The 17,396-nt window shown below is 43.5% G+C and overlaps 1 long non-coding RNA gene and 1 other non-coding gene across 2 annotated transcripts; both read right to left on the reverse strand.

Annotated features, from left to right (window-relative positions):
* Positions 1–266: 266 nt before the first annotated feature.
* On the reverse strand, positions 267–14,216 carry LOC117132046. The gene is made up of 2 exons (XR_004455459.1): positions 7,184–14,216; positions 267–7,102 (listed from the first exon to the last, which is right to left on the reverse strand). It is a non-coding gene; the product is annotated as an uncharacterized LOC117132046 (long non-coding RNA).
* A 1,995-nt stretch (positions 14,217–16,211) lies between these two features.
* LOC117132247 lies at positions 16,212–16,317 on the reverse strand. The gene has a single exon (XR_004455807.1). It is a non-coding gene; the product is annotated as a small nucleolar RNA R71 (small nucleolar RNA).
* Between the last annotated feature and the right edge of the window lie 1,079 nt (positions 16,318–17,396).

Below are 17,396 nucleotides of genomic sequence, written 5' to 3' on the forward strand. Positions count from 1 at the left end.
AAACCCTAATTTCCCAGAGGACCCGGATATCTGTTAATTACCACACGTCAAGCAATCAGAACACGAGAACAACAACGATAAAAATAAGAAATCGAAAAGAGAGCAAAGAAGATCTTATTCCGAATCTGCGTATGAGCGTTTACAACAAGGTATAAGAGCTTTGGCTCGAGCTCTGTCGCTACGTAGCGACCGAGCTTGGCTAGGGTTTGGTTGCTGCATAGCGATCGGACGGCGTGTATGTGCGGTGACCGAGCTTGGTTTGTTCGGTTTGAATCCCAAAGGATACTTCTTCGTATTGGTTATTTTTACGAAAATTACATCTCTCCTTTTACTATCTCTTTCGGAAATACGATCTCCGAGGATTTTCGGGTGGTAATTCCGTCGTAACCGTTTTTGACCCCAACAACAATATCATGCTTGTTTTGCTTGTTAAGACCACAAATATTCCAGAAAACCCCCGTCATTGATGATGATGTTTTTTGGAACGACCCTTATTTTTGTTACTCTTCTTCTTATTGCTCAGACTTTTCTGTGAAGGATCCGGACCAGGAGAATTGGAGCCACTTTTTCCATCCATATGCAGTGACTGGGAAGCCCTAGCAGAGGCCCTTGTCACTGTTCCATGTATTTCTTTTTGTTTGCTCAACTTTTGATTTTTTCTCTCCACCCATTTTGCCATTTGGCTCTCAACCTTATTGATACGCCCAAATTAGGAAGGATCGCTCAACGAGACTTTGGATATGAACTCAGGCAGTTCGAATGAGAACTGATGGATTGAATGGTGACAAAATAGGGGCGGAGAATCTCTTAATACTACCGAACTTCGATTGTTGCTTTATATAACGCCCAAGTCTAGTAAAGGAAGGGTTGTCTACTTGGAGATAACCTCAACAAGCAACGAGAAGTATTCTAGACAAAGAAAAAAGAGATAAACTCATAAAAGGAGGAAAAATGAATGCCTTATTTCGTGGCTCTTTGACCTGATGATATAGGCTACAAGTTGTAGAAAACAAGAATGAATGTACTAAAAACAAGAAACATAGAAACTAGAAATGAAGCTTTGACTAAAGACCAAAATTAGTGATTGTTGTTGAATTATTTTTCCCATGCACAACCAAGACTTCTGTGGGAACCAAATTCACACCGTCGATTTTCATAATTGGAGAAAAGTCAAGAAACCCTAACTTTCCCTGAGGTCCCGGATTTTCTGCGAGAGCCAACGATAAGTGACCAAATAAATGCGGAGAATATGAAAAGATAAAAAACGAATTTATAGAAAAGGTAAATCTTATTTTGAATCCTCGTAAGAGCGTTGCGATCATTACAAGAGATAATAAAAAGCTTTGCCCACAAGATTTATCAGCGAGTTACATAGTTCTAGCAACCTAAAACCTTAATCCTAGTTGAGTCGCAGCTCGATAACAAAACATGAAAAAGACACGAAAAAGGTTTTGATTTGATTTCGGACTGAACCTTATGAAAGGCTTCTTACGTACCCCTTTCAAGGATCAAGCCGAACGTTGTTCGATCGAAAGATTGAACCAAGAGATCGAACTGCCTGTGCGAGTTCGTCTGGTAGTCAGGTGCCAGTCATAGAAACAGAACATGTCAAGAATAATGCCTAAAATTTCTAAGTGCAGAGAGTTCTAAGAGTAAAAAGAATTGTGTCTCGTTCCTAGTTTCGATAACCTAAGACTATAAAAACTCTAGTTGAGACGCAGCTCGATTCTGATAAACGGAAAGTAACCTATTGCTCTAGATGCTAAGTTATTTTCTCTATCTCTCCCTTTTGAAGCCTCTCTTGGTTCTTCTAATATATCCCACCTAAGTCTGCTTGCGCTTTCCTTTTCTATCCTCGGGCCGTAGTTATCTCTTCTCGAGAATATTCCTTTTTTTGCTCCATCTTTATCTTCTTCTCCAAGGCTTAATATTTATCCTTTCCCGCGTATGGAAGTTAAACCGTCATGATATCCTTGGGCTCTTTTCTTTGCAGACGGGCTTGCTTCAGAGCTTTGGACCTTTGTTGGTTTGCTTACGGATAATTTCCCAAAGAGTCGTTCTTGATACGGCTTCGTCTTTGTTGAATACTCAAACCGGCTATGCGGCCCACGCGGTTTAATTTAACCATTGTCTTTTTGCACGGTCCATTTGAATTCGTAGAAAGACGTACTTTAGTTGTTTAATCGTAATTCTCCAACGGTAACATCAACGGGACGTCGAACATGACTGGCGGGTTATCCGTAAGCATTGTGACGACCGCTCCATGCCAGCCCGGAAGAATGAGGAGCTGATCGCCCTGTGGCGACCCGGAGAGACGAGGAACTGGTCGCCCATGGATACCACGAAGAAGACGTGTGCCAGTCGCCTGTGGCGACCGCGAGGGAGACGCGTGCTTTATGAATATGTCTGAGTAGTTCTTGCTGTTAGGTTTAGGTTTCTCAATAGGTTGATACATGTAATACTGAATTAAACTGTTGCTAGGGTGTTTAAAAACATAGTTCTTCATCTAGTTGTTCTCAAAGCTAAGTTTAGGATTGATCACCCTTTAAACTTAGATCTTAGGATTAATTAGAATCAAGCCATTGCTTGACCCAATACGTGAAAATAAACTAGTATGATCTAACTGACTAAATACAGACGAGAGTTGATCTAGTGAGTTAGAGAATATAAATCAAACTTGTCCGTAAAGCTTTCTGGAAGAAGAATCGATCGACGCAACGACATCTCTGGCGATCAAAATTTTGAAAAGTGTAACGATCGACGTTCTTAACGAATCATCGATCGACACTTTCTCGCGATTAACATACGATAATGAAATCCGAGATCCAGATTAGATAATCAGATTGATTATATCTTAGTTTGAATTCAAGAACAATTAATATCAATAAACCCCTAAAGACCCAACTTAAGTATTACTTATCATACCTAAGAACATACCTAAATCTAGCTATTCTCCCAACTATAAACAACCTCAAATAAAATCAATCGAGCAATTATTTTGCTCACCAATTCATTTAGTGCTTTAAAACCTATAAATCATTTAATCTAGCCTTAATTCGAATACTATAAATCTATTGTGTAATCCTAGAGTCTATGTGGATTTGATCCCTAAGTACTATATCGGAACCTCTTATTTGAGAGAGTAATTCACTCCTTAGGGTAATTTGAGTAATAACAAATTTGGCGCCGTTGCTGGGGACTTAAGTTTAAAGGGTTACTGAATCTGCTTCTGCTTAAGTTTTTCCTCTTCCCCTGCTGACACAGGTACTTAACATGGAAGACATGAATTTCGCCCCCGAAATATATCGACGCTCAGACAACAACATCGAGCGACGGGTCGACCGAAAAGTCGATCGACATTCCGCTAGCAAGTAAGTATGTTCTTACCTGTTTCGATAATGAAAAAGTAGTTGTAGGAGATCAAAAAGGTCGAGTATGCAATGCATCAAACCAAATTAATTATAGACATAGGGCTCCAATTCCTATTGGAGTAGCTGTTGTTTTGAATGCTGGCCGGAGCATCACCGAGCGCTTGGAGATTGCGACAGACCTGATCGGTTCTACACTAACATGTCTGCGATCTGTCCTCCAGCAATTCAAAGAAAAGACTTTGAACTGAAACCCAAATATTTTTATCTAGTAAGTCAGGACCCCTCTCATGGTCTTCCTCATGAAAACCCCATAGACCATATCGAAGCATTGAGGACTTTGTGTTTAACATCAATGTGCATGGAGTCTCTGAAGACTACCTATTTTGCAAACTCTTCCCGCACTCCCTTGCTGGAGATGCGAGGCACTGGCTGAAACAATTGCAGCCAGGATCTTTGACTTGCTCGAGTGATATCAAAAGCGTCTTCCTCAACAACTTCTTCGATGATGCACGAACCGAGGAATTTAGGAATAAGATCAATAATTTTTCTCAAGGCACTACTGAAGCTTTTAAGGCTTCTTGGTTGAGATTCAAAGCCTATCAGCGAGACTGCCCACACCATGGTTTTCCCGAAATCCAGCTACTTAATATTTTCTTCAGAGGTCTCGACTGGACATACCAAGCAACTTTGGACGCTGCGAGTCAAGGGAACTTCAAAACCAACACCTGAAGAAGCTACAAGGCTCATTGAAAATGTGGCGTCTAGCACTAGTGCCAAAAAGACTGATCTCGAGAGGAGGAAGATGGCCGAGAATTCGAATGGAGATCGGATATCTGAGGTGAAAGAAACGTCAGATTTAGTTCATGCTTTTGTGATTGGAGATGAGCAAGTTTGGTCTACCGATGAGAGTCAGACTTTTCTACGTGAAGGAGATGAAAAAGAGCATGTAGACCTCATCGATGAAACTGGCTTTCGCAAACAAAGACTTGCCGATCAGCAGCAAAACATAAGCTTCACAAGGACCTACAAGGCAGAACAAACTCATAAGAGCAAGCTGGAATATATGATGGGGCAAGTTCTAAAAGGCCAGCAGAAAATGAGTGCGGTTCTCGATGAAAAATTAGATTCCGTGTATTCTGATTTACATGAGAAGTTTGAAACTTTGAGTGAGCATGTCAAGAAATTGGATAGCCAAGTTGCGCATAACGCTGGGTTTGTCAGAAGGGATGAAGGATTCCTTCCTGGAAAACTGACACCAACCCAAGACGTCAAGGTTGTGCTGTGGTACTAAGAAGCGGAAAACGCCTTTCCCCGAGCACTGTAGAAATCACTTCTGCAGAAAAACCCCCTGAAGCTGAAAAGGCAACGATTAACCTCGATAAAGAAGAGGAGGAGTCGGAAGAAGATGTGGAAATCGATCGACAAGAACGGAATAATGACGATCGACCGACTATGGTAAATATCGATCGACAGAATGAAGACAATGTTGATCGACGCTCTACTCCTGCCAAGCCGGCAGTAGAGAGAGTGTATAGGATTTTGCCACCCTTTCCTCCTAACAAGATGCAAACTAAGCGAGAATTGGATAAAGCAATCTGCAAGAAAGCATTCTTTAAATCACGTTGGAAGTGAAGGAGACCTCTTCGTGGCGAAAGTACTTCTCAGGTTGACCCGAGTGCTCATCTCCCGGAAGTGCAGGAGATCTCTTCGTGGAGATTTTCGTACGATAACGTGGTACTGATCCTCGAGAACCCCGAGCGTCTCGCCTTAATCTGGCGTAAGATCAGGGAGAAGGGATGCGAGCTTCCATCTTTGGGGGACATGCGAGAATGCGACGCTTACGTTTGGATGGCGGTCGCGAATGCTAAGGTAATCTATCATGCGATTGCTTCTGACGTTTTATTTGGATAAAATGATGGCTGTCTGAACTTTATTATCGCTTTTGCTTAGGCTATGGAGGCGAGCAATGAATATGCCGCTTGGATGGAGAAGCGACTGGCTGACTTTCCGAGCAAAGAAGATGTCGGGAGTCATCTTCTCACAATTCAGCAACTTCGAGGTGAGTTGGAGGCCGTTCAAGTAACGGTGCAGCAGCATGAAGTCGAGATTGAGGGATTGAAGGGGAAGTTGGCTGATGCTGAGACGGAGAAGGTCTCTGTTCAGAATGACCTCGACTCAATGAAAGAAAAGAATAGGTTGGAGATCGAAGGTCGTGACGCGGCAACTCGCAAAGAGTGCGATCTTGCTTGTCATTCTTTGGCTCATGAATATGACGCGGTTCTGGCCGTAGTGAAGGATAAGCTTCAGAAATAGAAAAAGGAGACGGCTGCGGAGATTCGTTTGCAGGAGGTGCGAGCTCGTATTGAGGCTTTGACCGAGTACAGCGAAGGTGGTTTCGAGATCGAAGAGGAGTTGGAGCGTCTTAGATACCAGGAGGTCTCACTCGATGTTGATTATGGTCTTGCTTCGGTGTCGGATCCTTCCCTTAGTCGCCTCGAACTTCCTGAGGTTTCTGGTGACTCGGTCTATCAAGACTGATGCAAAAATTAATCTACTTGCTTTGGAGTTTGTAATTTGCTTCTTCTTTTTTCCCTTTTGGTTAGTTGAAGAAACATATATATGTGTTCAAAATGGATAATCGGATTAATACCTTTCTAATCGAATGCTTTGTTCAACTTTAGCTTCATTGAGCTTGTTTGTTTTATCCTTTAGAAGGCGTAGAAAACAGAGACTGATTAGGAATCTGTTTCGTGGGCCTTTATATGGCCTGAGGGCATAATCGATTGGGTGGGTTATGCTAGTAGTTCAAGTCTTCTAAGTGATAGAAGCCCAAACAACCAAACAAACTTTTGTCACTTTCCTTCTATCACTTAGAAGACTTGAACTACTAGCATAACCCACCCAATCGATTATGCCTTCAGGCCGTATAAAGGCCCACAAAACAGATTCCTAATCAGTCTCTGTTTTACGCCTTCTAAAGGATAAAACAAACAAGCTCAATGAAGCTAAAGTTGAAAAATCATTCGATTAGAAAGGTATTAACCCGATAATTCATTTTGAATACACATATGTTTCTTCAACAAACCAAAAGGAAAAAAAAGAAGCAAATTACAAACTCCAAAGCAAGCAGATTAATTTTTGCATCAGTCTTGATTGACCGAGTCACCAGAAACCTCAGGAAGTTCGAGGCGACTAAGGGATGGATCCGACACCAAAGCAAGACCATAATCAACATCGAGTGAGACCTCCTGGTATCTAAGACGCTCCAACTCCTCTTCGAGCTCGAAACAACCTTTGTTGTACTCGGTCAAAGCCTCAATACGAGCTCACACCTCCTGCAAACAAATCTCCGCAGCCGTCTCCTTCTTCTTTTTCTGAAGCTTATCCTTCACCATGGTCAGAACCGCGTCATATTCTCGAGCCAGAGAAGGAGGAGCAAGATCGCACTCCTTGCGAGTTTCCGCGTCACGAACTTTGATCTCCCGCCTATGCTTTTCTTTCATTGAGTGGAGGTCATTCTGAACAGCTACTTTCTCCGTCTCAACAGCACGCAACTTCCCCTTCAGTCCCTCAATCTCGACTGCACCCTGCAGCTCCATCACTCGAATGGCCTCCAACTCACCTCGAAGTTGCTGAATGGAGAGAAGATGACTCCCGACCTCCTCTTTGCTCGGAAAGTCAGCCAGCCGCTTCTCCATCAAAGCGGCATATTCATTGCTCGCCTCCATAGCCTAAGCAAAGGCGATAATAAAGTTCAGACGGCCATCATTTTATCCAAATAAAATGCCAGAAGCAATCGCAGGATAGATTACCTTAGCATTCGCGACCGCCATCCGAACGTAAGCGTCACGTTCTGACATGTCCCCCAAAGAAGGAAGCTTCCATCCTTTCTCCCTGATCTTACGCCAGATCAAGGCGAGACGCTCGGGTTCTCGAGGATCAGTACCTCGTTATCGTACAAAAATCTACACGAAGAGGTCTCATGCACTTCCAGGAGATGAGCACTCGGGTCAACCTGAGAAGTACCTTCGCAAGAAACCCGCAACAGCGGAGGAAGCCCCGAGCTCGGTGAATTCAAACTCACAAAATTGATATTCTATAGAGCTCGACGTCGGCGTCGATGAGTCGATGAATCGACGTCGTCATCAATAGCTTGATCACCGACCGAACCGGCTTAAGTGTTCGACGTCCTTCGGGCCCCACCAACAGGAACGGCGATCGACACCGGCCTAGCCATAAGGCCAGGAGACTGAGCCTGTGACCTTTTTCTTACAGTTGGTCCGCGCCGAGCTTTCTAAGCTCGTTCCAATGACCCGGGCTCAGAGGACTCGCCAGGACGATTGGGTAATACCTCCCTCTCCCTCGCTCCTGAACGAAACAGATTTGGAGAATTGAGGAACACTCAAACAATCTAGCTCGGATCTTTTCGAAAAAGAAGAGAAAAGAAAGATCAGCTTACTTTTGTTACGACGACCCTTCTCTAGTCGAACGGGAGCCGCCAGACCAGTAGGGGTAGCTCGGTTTTCACCCGGTGCAAGAGCGTAAGCAGCTCCAATTTGATCTACGGTAAATGCGAGCCATCGAGGGTTACCTCGCCGCAGAGTGGCGATTAGTCCATGAAGCTCGGGAGTCATAGGTGCAGGACAAAAGGGCTCTACAAATAAGTGGAGAAGAGTTAAAAAAACGCCAAAAGAGATCGAAGAGCAGAATTCACTTTGAAAAACAAAAACTTACCAATCTCGTCAGACCACTCCCTAGGGGTCCTTCCGAAATCAAAGTCGCTGACTGACGCTGGGTTAATCTTGAAGACAAAAACCTTCTCTCTACACCGGTTGTCCCTGTTAGGGATACCGTCTATGATAGAACGGCCGGCTCGAGGAGCGAGAATCATCGTGGCAGGGAAGCCACTGTTCTGCTTAATAGCAAACAGTTGCATTAATACCCCGAGGCCAAACTCGAGACCTTCCTCCCTAGCTCGGATCCACGAAGCCAAGAAGTAGCGGTAGAAATTAGGCGCCATCTGGGCAAAATCCATCCTAAGCTCCGCAAGCGCCTCAAGAAGAAAACGAGGAGGAGGAAATGACAAGCCTCCGTCTCCGAAATGCGACATGTAGGCCCTGCAGTAGCCCGACCTCACAGTGATGCGCCCTAAGGAACGAACACTCGACCGGTAAGGAAATATATGGATTTGATCCGTGAGGAAGGAGAACTGATGGAATGAACGGTGACAAAAATGGTTGTGGATGGCCCAATGATACTACCAGAGTGCTTGATTGTCGCATGATATGACTCATAGGTCCGACAAGGAAGCAAACTCGATCTGTTGCCGGATGTGACGCACCGGTCCAATAAGAAAGAGGCGTTTAACTTGGAGCTAACCACACCAAGAAAACTAAGAGGTGTTCTAAACAAAGAAAAAAGAGATAAACTCATAAAAAGGGAAAACAATCTGATTTATTCCTTGGATGTGATTACATATTTATACTAGTTTGAGTCAAAGAAAGACTTAAAGAGTTTGTGGAAAATCACACCTAGAAAATGAAAGACTAGAAAATATTAAAAAGAGTCAAAGACTCTTGATTTCCAGATCTGAATGAAAATGACTCTTCAGCTGATATCCAGGTTCATTCTGGTCGTGCTGGTCCATGATGGGAAGGATATGACACATGCGGGATGATCCACAGACACGCCCGACACTCCACATGACCCGCCAGTTGATTTTTATGACCAAGATGTCTACTGGTGTGAGACAAGTCATCAGACAGTTGAGTTTCCATTCCTTAGTGAAATATAGATGACAGAAATCCATCAATGGGTCGGGCACTGAAGCAAGGACGTCGGGACAGCCTTCGGGACACGCCGGACGCACCAAAAGGGCCATAAGAGAAAATCTGTGAACATCTTCGGATTCTTCTCGTCCCAAGTTGAACCTGTCTTGACTATCAGTCTTAGAATGTTGAATTGGCTGGTAAAGAAGTGAAGTAGGTCGATCAAATCCATCTCTAGGTCGTGGTTCCAGACTAAGCTCCAATACGGACGTTCGTGGGTGAATACGATGGACAGCACACGCGGTACGGTCGGGGTGATCAGATGGGTCAGTATGGACGGTCTGATCAGCACGATCCAAAAGGAAATTATGTTCAGAATGGACAGAATGATCAGATGGAATGACATGGGCAGTAGGACTGGCATGATCCGACATGAAAACCTCGGTTTGGTCGAGCTGGTAAACAAGAAGTCTACCTTGGGCCGTGTCCATGAACCAAACAGGATGGTGCTCGATCCAGGGCATATCATACCCTCCCTCTTCAAAAGCATTTGTCCTCAAATCCATTTTACCTGAATCAAAAGAAAATGAATCAGACAAAAAGAATTTTAAGAACAAGTAAAATTCGTTGAAGGATAAATTTGGAGAGAAACTTAATTCCTTGGAGTTTTGAACTTGTTTTCCTCAAGTATTTCCAGTTCCATGTTCCAAGAACACAAGTGTTATGTCGTCCTCGTTTGCTTGCTTCCATCAGAAACTGATCCTTTATATGCACTTTCAAAACAACTAGACAAACCACATCAAATCTACGAAAGAAATAATCAAAGGGTTTCTCTAACCTGAAGTCATCAAAAACAGGATCCAAGCTCTTAGGATAATCATCAAGAACGTGAGCAAACTTCAAACAAGTAAAATGTTTCCCAAAACTCAGTTTATCGATATCAAAATCAGGCCGAGCTGTGAAACTGTTAGGAAAAGAATGATACAGTGCCAATTTCGAAAAATTCTCATCATGAATGAAATCAAATTGATTTTTTTCCTAAGCAATTTTGGTTCATGCCTTTTCCTAAACCAAATGTCTTTCAAAGCGCAGCTCAATGAAAACAATTCATTAAAAGGTTTAAACAAAACGTTTTTCAACCAAGTAAAGATGTGTTTTCTTTTGGAAATTCTCGGATTCAAAACGTTTTCATGATGAGCAGAGACAATCAACCCATGATACTTACAGTGCTTTTGGTTTGGACAGTAAGTTGACTGAGGAAACACCTTTGGTTCATGGAGGATCGGTTTTGGCTCAGGCCGCTTCTTTCTTGGGCCTCAATCTCCTTTTGAAGTCTGGTACTCGCGGATAAACAGACTGGAGAACCTCTGGTTTGGAAAACTCATAACTGCTTCCTCCTTGAAGATTTTCAAGTGATTCTAAGCCTCAGTAAATCCTTGGTTAGTTGGCTTTCCAGGGAAATTGGATTCATGACAAAAGACCTTTTGATTGTTGAGATATCCTTTTTGGACTGAACCCCTGTCGCTGGCATCTCCAAGGTAGCCGGCTTGGACAACAAAGCTTCTCCAAATCTCAGGCTGTTGGCCACGGTCAATTCTTTCATTTCTCAGAGGCTGAACCTGTCTTTCCTGGATACTCAAAACAAACACTAAAAGACCAGGATCAAATGTGCAAGACAAATACTTGTTCAAATAAAAAATCATGATATCTTTACCAAGAACAAGTAGCACACATTTCAGCTTGTCAAGATGCACATAAAAGTAGACATTACAGACCTGGATTTAATCAAGATATGCAACAATAGTATTCATTTTCAAGACGTGCATATCCTGCTCAACATCTGAACACACAAGCTAAAGTTCAGATTGAAAATCAACTATCAAAAACTCAAGATGTTTTCAAAGAAAGTGTTGTAAACCACAATATCATCAAGGCTCAAAACAACACAATTATCAAGAATTGATCTCAGAATATGCCATCATTATTCATCCGAAATGCGACATGTAGGCCCCGCAGTACCCCGGCCTGACAGTGATGCGCCCTAAGGAACGAACACTCTACCGGTAAGGAAAGATATGGATTTGATCCGTGATGAAGGAGAACTGATGGAATGAACGGTGATACAAATGGTTGCGGATGGCCCAATGATACTACCAGGGTGCTTGATTGTCGCCTGATATGACTCACAGGTCCGACAAGGAAGCAAACTCGATCTGTTGCCGATGTGACGAACCGGTCCAATAAGAAAAAGGCGTTTAACTCGGAGCTAACCACACTAAGAAAACTAAGAGGTGTTCTAAACAAAGAACAAAGAGATAAACTCATTAAAAAGGAAAACAATCTGATTTATTCCTTGGATGTGATTACATATTTATACTAGTTTGAGTCAAAGAAAGACTTAAAGAGTTTGTGGAAAATTACACCTAGAAAATGAAAACAAAGACTACAAAATATTAAAGAGAGTCAAAGACCCTTCATTTCCAGATCTGAAAAAATGACTCTTCAGCTGATGTCCAGGTTCATTCTGGTCGTGCAGGTCTATGAAGGTAAGGATAGGACACACGCGGGACGATCCACAGACACGCCGGACACTCCACATGACACGCCGGACACTCCACATGACCCGCCGGTTGGTTTTCAGGATCAATATGTGTACTGGTGTAAGACAAGTCTTCAGACAGCTGAGTTTCCATGCCTTAGTGAAATATGGATGAGAGAAATCCATCAATGGGTCGGGCACTGAAGAAAGGACTTCAGGATAGCTTTCGGGACACGCAAGACGCACCAAAAGGGCCATAAGAGAAAATCTGTGAACATCTTCGGATTCTTCTCGTTCCTAGTTGAATCTGGCGTGTATCAGTCTTAGAATGTTGAATTGGATGGGAAAAAGTAAAGTGTGTCGATCAAATCCATCTCTAGGTAGTGGTTCCAGACTGAGCTCCAATACGGACGTTCGTGGGTCAATAAGATGGACAGCATACGTGGTACGGTCGGGGTGATCAGATGGGTCAGTACAGACGGTCTGATCAGCACGATCCAAAGGAAAATTATGATCAGTATGGACGGAATGATCAGATGGAATGACACGGGCAGTAGTACTGGCATGATCAGACATGAAAACCTCAGTTTGGTGGAGCTGGTAAAAAAAACGCCACCTTGTAACGTGTCCATGAACCAAACAGGACGATTCTCGATCCAAAGCATATCACACAGTCTCCAGAGTTTCATTGTCGCCAGGAACTTCGATCTCGACGGCATAATCAACTCGCCAGAGTTCTTAGATGGCCTCGATATGTTTCACATCGATAATCGTTGGGAGATCAGGACTGAATTTTTCAGACGCCATAAATTCGAAACAGGAAGAAATACCAAGAGGAAGAAAATAAGAGAGAAAGTAAAACTGTTGTGTTGAAGAAGACGATATATTCAGTAAAGAATAATATATAAACATAAAAAATGGTTCCTGAAGCGTTTAATTTTAACCGGCCACGAACTATCGATCTCAACCACACGATTTGAAAAATGGCCGACAAGTCAAATCAAGCCAATGTGCGTGGTATCCCACTTCCCGAGAATCGCGACGACATTGGGTTATGTCAGTTCTCACCATTTCGGTTTCCCCATAAACCAAAAATCAGGGCACGAATCACCCCCCCCCCCCCCCCCCCCGAGGCCGGAATAAAAGAGATCTCCCGGGATATAGCTAGAGGCACGTTCCTCCGAAGTAGGAACCCGGAGAGCAACGAAAGGAGGAAGGGACTATCTCTTCCGCCACTCTGCCAGGTCATCCTCACCAACCGACGAAGCAGGACCCACTAACGGGGAGCTTCTTAAACACAGGACAGCGGTAGGGGAGCCATCAGTTCGCAGCCGGATCCCTCGCACGGCTCTGAGGAGCTGTCGGATCGAGAAACTTGAGAATCCATCCTTCTTTTCAATCTAGCCCTATCAGCCACCGCAGGAACAGAGGAAGCGGAGCGCTTAGACATAGTTCTGATAACTCCTATCCAACAGATCGTGGTAGTAAGAAAGCTAACCCACAAACCTAAGAAGCTAAGAGACTCGATCTACCAAGAGAAATCCGAAGAACAAGAAAAAGGACAAAAGAAAATTGTACCTGAATCAGAAATATCGTCGACGGATGAGCGAGAAATATAGAAAGAAGGAGGAAAAGAAAAGCCTACAAAGCAGAATCGGTTAGGAGCATTCCCGAAAAGCCGCATGCTTCATAAATTATGGGTTTCGACGAAGATTCAAAATTCAAATCATTTCCTTTTGACAAAAAGTGCAACATCAGCGAATCTCCTACGTTGAAGGAGAAATCTCCAAAATCGGGGAAGAATCGATAGAAGCTATCCAGGTGCCGAATATGAAAACTACATCAGGTCCTAACCCTGGTTTGGAACCTCAGGACGAACAAGCATGAGAAATCTCATTAAAATACTCAGAACCCTCCAGACCTGCCTCTACGATCATCAGGCCTCCTCTTCAGGGATTATCAAATCTCCAGGCTCCATCATCTCCAAGATACAGCTAAAAGTCCCGAGCTTCGCCATCTTCAACAAGAAATCAGCAGTTCAAGAAGATACCGCCAGGCCTCGGTCTACTACAAGGGAATCGGTCCTCCCCCGGGTTCAGAGTATGGCTCTAGCGTGAGAGGAACTCGGGATAGTGAGATTACTGGAGCAAAGTCCTGCCTAGTGGAAGCCTGCTGAGAATGAGCAACTCCGGTTGACTTGAGTGCACAGGTTATTCCCTGATTTTTGCTGACGAAATCGATAAATAATGGGCAAACTGTTGGGGAAAAGTACTCAGGTATTGAATTCCTCCGGACCCCAGGCAGGACACCGACCTCCCGGTCCCCACTAGGAGACTATGATATACCTTGGATTTGACCCATTTTTATCCATGGTATATTAGTATTTTACTATATATATATATCTATGTTTTCTACTCTTCTAGGTATGTTTTCAGGTTCAGGTGCATTTCGGAGTAAAGCTATGACTTTGGAGCATTTTGGAGCTAAAAGGACATTTCACCCGAGCTGACCACTTAGAGGTCAATGAGTGGAAGAATAATCGATCGATGCGCATCAGTGCTGACGATCGATATCAGGAAATGCCTCGACAGATGAAGATTAATATCGATCGATGTACACAAGTACCATCGATCGATGTCGAGACACCAGACGCGACATTTTGGATTCAGCAGACTTAAAAACCAAGGCCAAGCCAAATTACTAAAATGCCCTGACGAGTTTTTAACCTAGTAGAATATATACTGCAAGTGTTTTGACGGCATGGAGAGCTTTTCTTTTCTAGACCTAGTTTTGTTACAAGTTTCATTTGGAGAGAAGATCACTTGTGATTGGAACTCCTTGTTTCATTTTCTTATCATCTATTCTATGAGTTTCTATTTATCTATTGATATGAATTGCTTTGCTATGTCTGAGTAGTTCAACTGTTAGATCCAGGGTTCAGATAGGTTTGTGGGATTAGCCCCAAACTATACATCTGCCTTGTTGTGATATTCATGATAGATTTGTATTCATTGCTTGTTTTAGCCTAGCTAACTAGAACTTGATCATAGGATTGCATATTCAAGCACCCTTGTTATCCCATTCTGACTTCTATCTATCATATTAGGATTGCTAGAGAGGGCTAACCGCCAATTTAGAATCTTAGTAGAGCATTTTCATACTCGCGCATAGGCCTGGCTAGAACCCGTCGATCGATGTCCTCAACTGACAATCGATCGATGTTGGCAAAAGTGTATCGGTCGACGTCTTAATAGACTATCGATCGACACTCTCTTGTGTATGCATCTAACCGGTGAGACACAAGATCTAGTCTGTTAACCAGTGGTACATGCGACAGCTGATCACTGAGTTAAGCGAATGAGCTCTAATATATCATGCATTCAACAGTTAGGCATCTATAGGAATTATAATCTCCAACACCTGAATAGTGGCCCTGCATCTAATACCATTTCTAACCTAAGTTATAATTATCATTTACTCGCTCGTTACTATTGCTATTTCATTAAAACATTACAACCTTTAGAATTAATAAACACTAGATTTAATTGTTCCCTAGCTCCTTGTGGATTCGATCCCTAAGTACTACATCTGAACCTCTTTTGATGAGAGTAACACTCCTTAGGGTAATTTGAGTGGTATCAAATTTGGCGCCGTTGCCGGGGAGCTTTGATCGCCATTAGATTTAGTTTTCTTAATTTTTTTTCTTTTCTTTACCCCCTTTTTCTAATAATTTTTCTTTTTCTTGTCTTTTCAGGTGCATGCCCAACGGTACCAGAAGCAACAAGGAGAAAGACTTGCTGTTCTCAGACGATCCTGCTCATTTGGTACGCACCATCCATAGAGGTCAACGTTCCACATCGCTCGACGCAACCACTTCGTCATCGATCGATACGCATAATAAACCGTCAACCGACACCAGACCGTCATCGTCGATCGATCTCCATCGTTTGACAACGATCGATAATACACCGCATACGTCGATCGATACCGTGTCGTCAAAAATGGTAAACATTATTATTCTAACTCAGGATGAGAACGGAAACATGTATGACCAGGCCGGTCATATGCGTAATGCAACAGGTCAGAAAATAGATGCTCAGGGAACGGTAATCCCTGATGCTGATGCTACAGGAGCTGCTCAACCTGTAGATGAGGACGCTCGATCGAAACCACTGGCCGACTACAATCGCCCAGATGAGTACTATTCCAACAGGTCAGCTATTCGACTTCTGGAGATCCAGAAGCAGAATTTCGAGCTAAAGCCTCAATACTACACTCTCTTGTCGCAGATACCCTACTCTGGGTAACCGCACGAGCATCCTATGGACCATTTGGAACGGTTCGAGGATCTAATCGCTGCCATTCGGATGGAAGGAGTCCCCGAAGATTACCTGCTGTGCAAGCTCTTCAGATACACGCTGAATGGAGAAGCGATGTACTGGCTTAGGCAGCAACCCACAGGATCTTTAACATCCTGGAGCGACATCAAGAATGCTTTCTTACGAAACTTCTTTGATGAGGCGCGCGGTGAAGAACTTCGGAACAAAATTTCCACATTCTCGCAGAAGGCTGGAGAGTCTTTCTAAGATGCATGGATTAGATTTAGGTTCTTCCAGCGAGACTGTCCACACCACGGATTTAATGAAGTGCAGCTGCTAAGCACTTTTTTTCCGAGGTCTCGCCTTACAGTATCAAATGGCTCTTGATATGGCGAGTGATGGAAACTTCACTACTCGGAATCCGTTGGAAGCTGTGAGACTTATCGAAAACCTTGCTAACAGCAGCAGCACCAAAAACATTGACTCTGAACGGAAGAAGTCTGTAGCCTATATCGGGAAGGAACAGATGGACGAAGTAAGAGCTAAGTTAGATGTTGTGCACGAGCTTCTTAGGAAGCAAGTCTGTTCAGCTGAAGGAGAAGTAGCAGATACAGAAGGAGAAGAAGATGTGAACTACATCGGAGGTACCAGATTCCAGAAATTTGGAAACCAAGGCGGAAACAGAAACTTCTTTGGAAATGGCCAAAGAAGTAATCAAAGTTCACAATTTCAAAAACCCTTCAACAACAGCAAGAGCTACTCGAACTCTTACTACCAATATCCACCACCCCAGACTCAGGAAAGCAAGATCGAAGAGATGCTTGATCGAGTACTGTTGGGACAACAACAAATCACCGTGGATTTCAACGGTAAGATAGACTCTGCCTACAACAATCTGAACACCAAAATCGAGACCTTAGGGACTCAGGTGAGAAAACTTGAAACCCAAGTAATTCAGACGGGCGAGACTATAAAGAGGCAAGAAGCTTTCGCTAGAGAGGCAGGAGCCGACAAAGAAAAACACCACGTAAATGCCATCATAGATGATGATTTCTGGCAAGTGGTGAGAAATGAAAAGCTTGAGGAAGGAGATTTCGAAATCGAAAGCTCCATGAGTCTCGGCGGATCCCAATGGTGTCGACCGATGTCGATGAACTCGCATCGATCGACAGACCATGATGAAGATCGATGGACGGATTGCTCCAGTCATCGATCGACGTCGTCTGCCAATTCGACTAAATGCAATGCGGTTCGAATTCTAACACATGAAGAATTCGCAGCTAAGCATCCTCACCTACCTTCCCCTTTCTATGATAAAATCGATCGATCGGTTGAGCCAACCATCGATCGACAGAGTGAGCCCGACGTCGATCGTCACAACACACCTCCCATCGATCGA

This window comes from Brassica rapa, chromosome A02, assembly GCF_000309985.2.
Source record: "Brassica rapa cultivar Chiifu-401-42 chromosome A02, CAAS_Brap_v3.01, whole genome shotgun sequence".
NCBI lineage: Eukaryota > Viridiplantae > Streptophyta > Magnoliopsida > Brassicales > Brassicaceae > Brassica > Brassica rapa.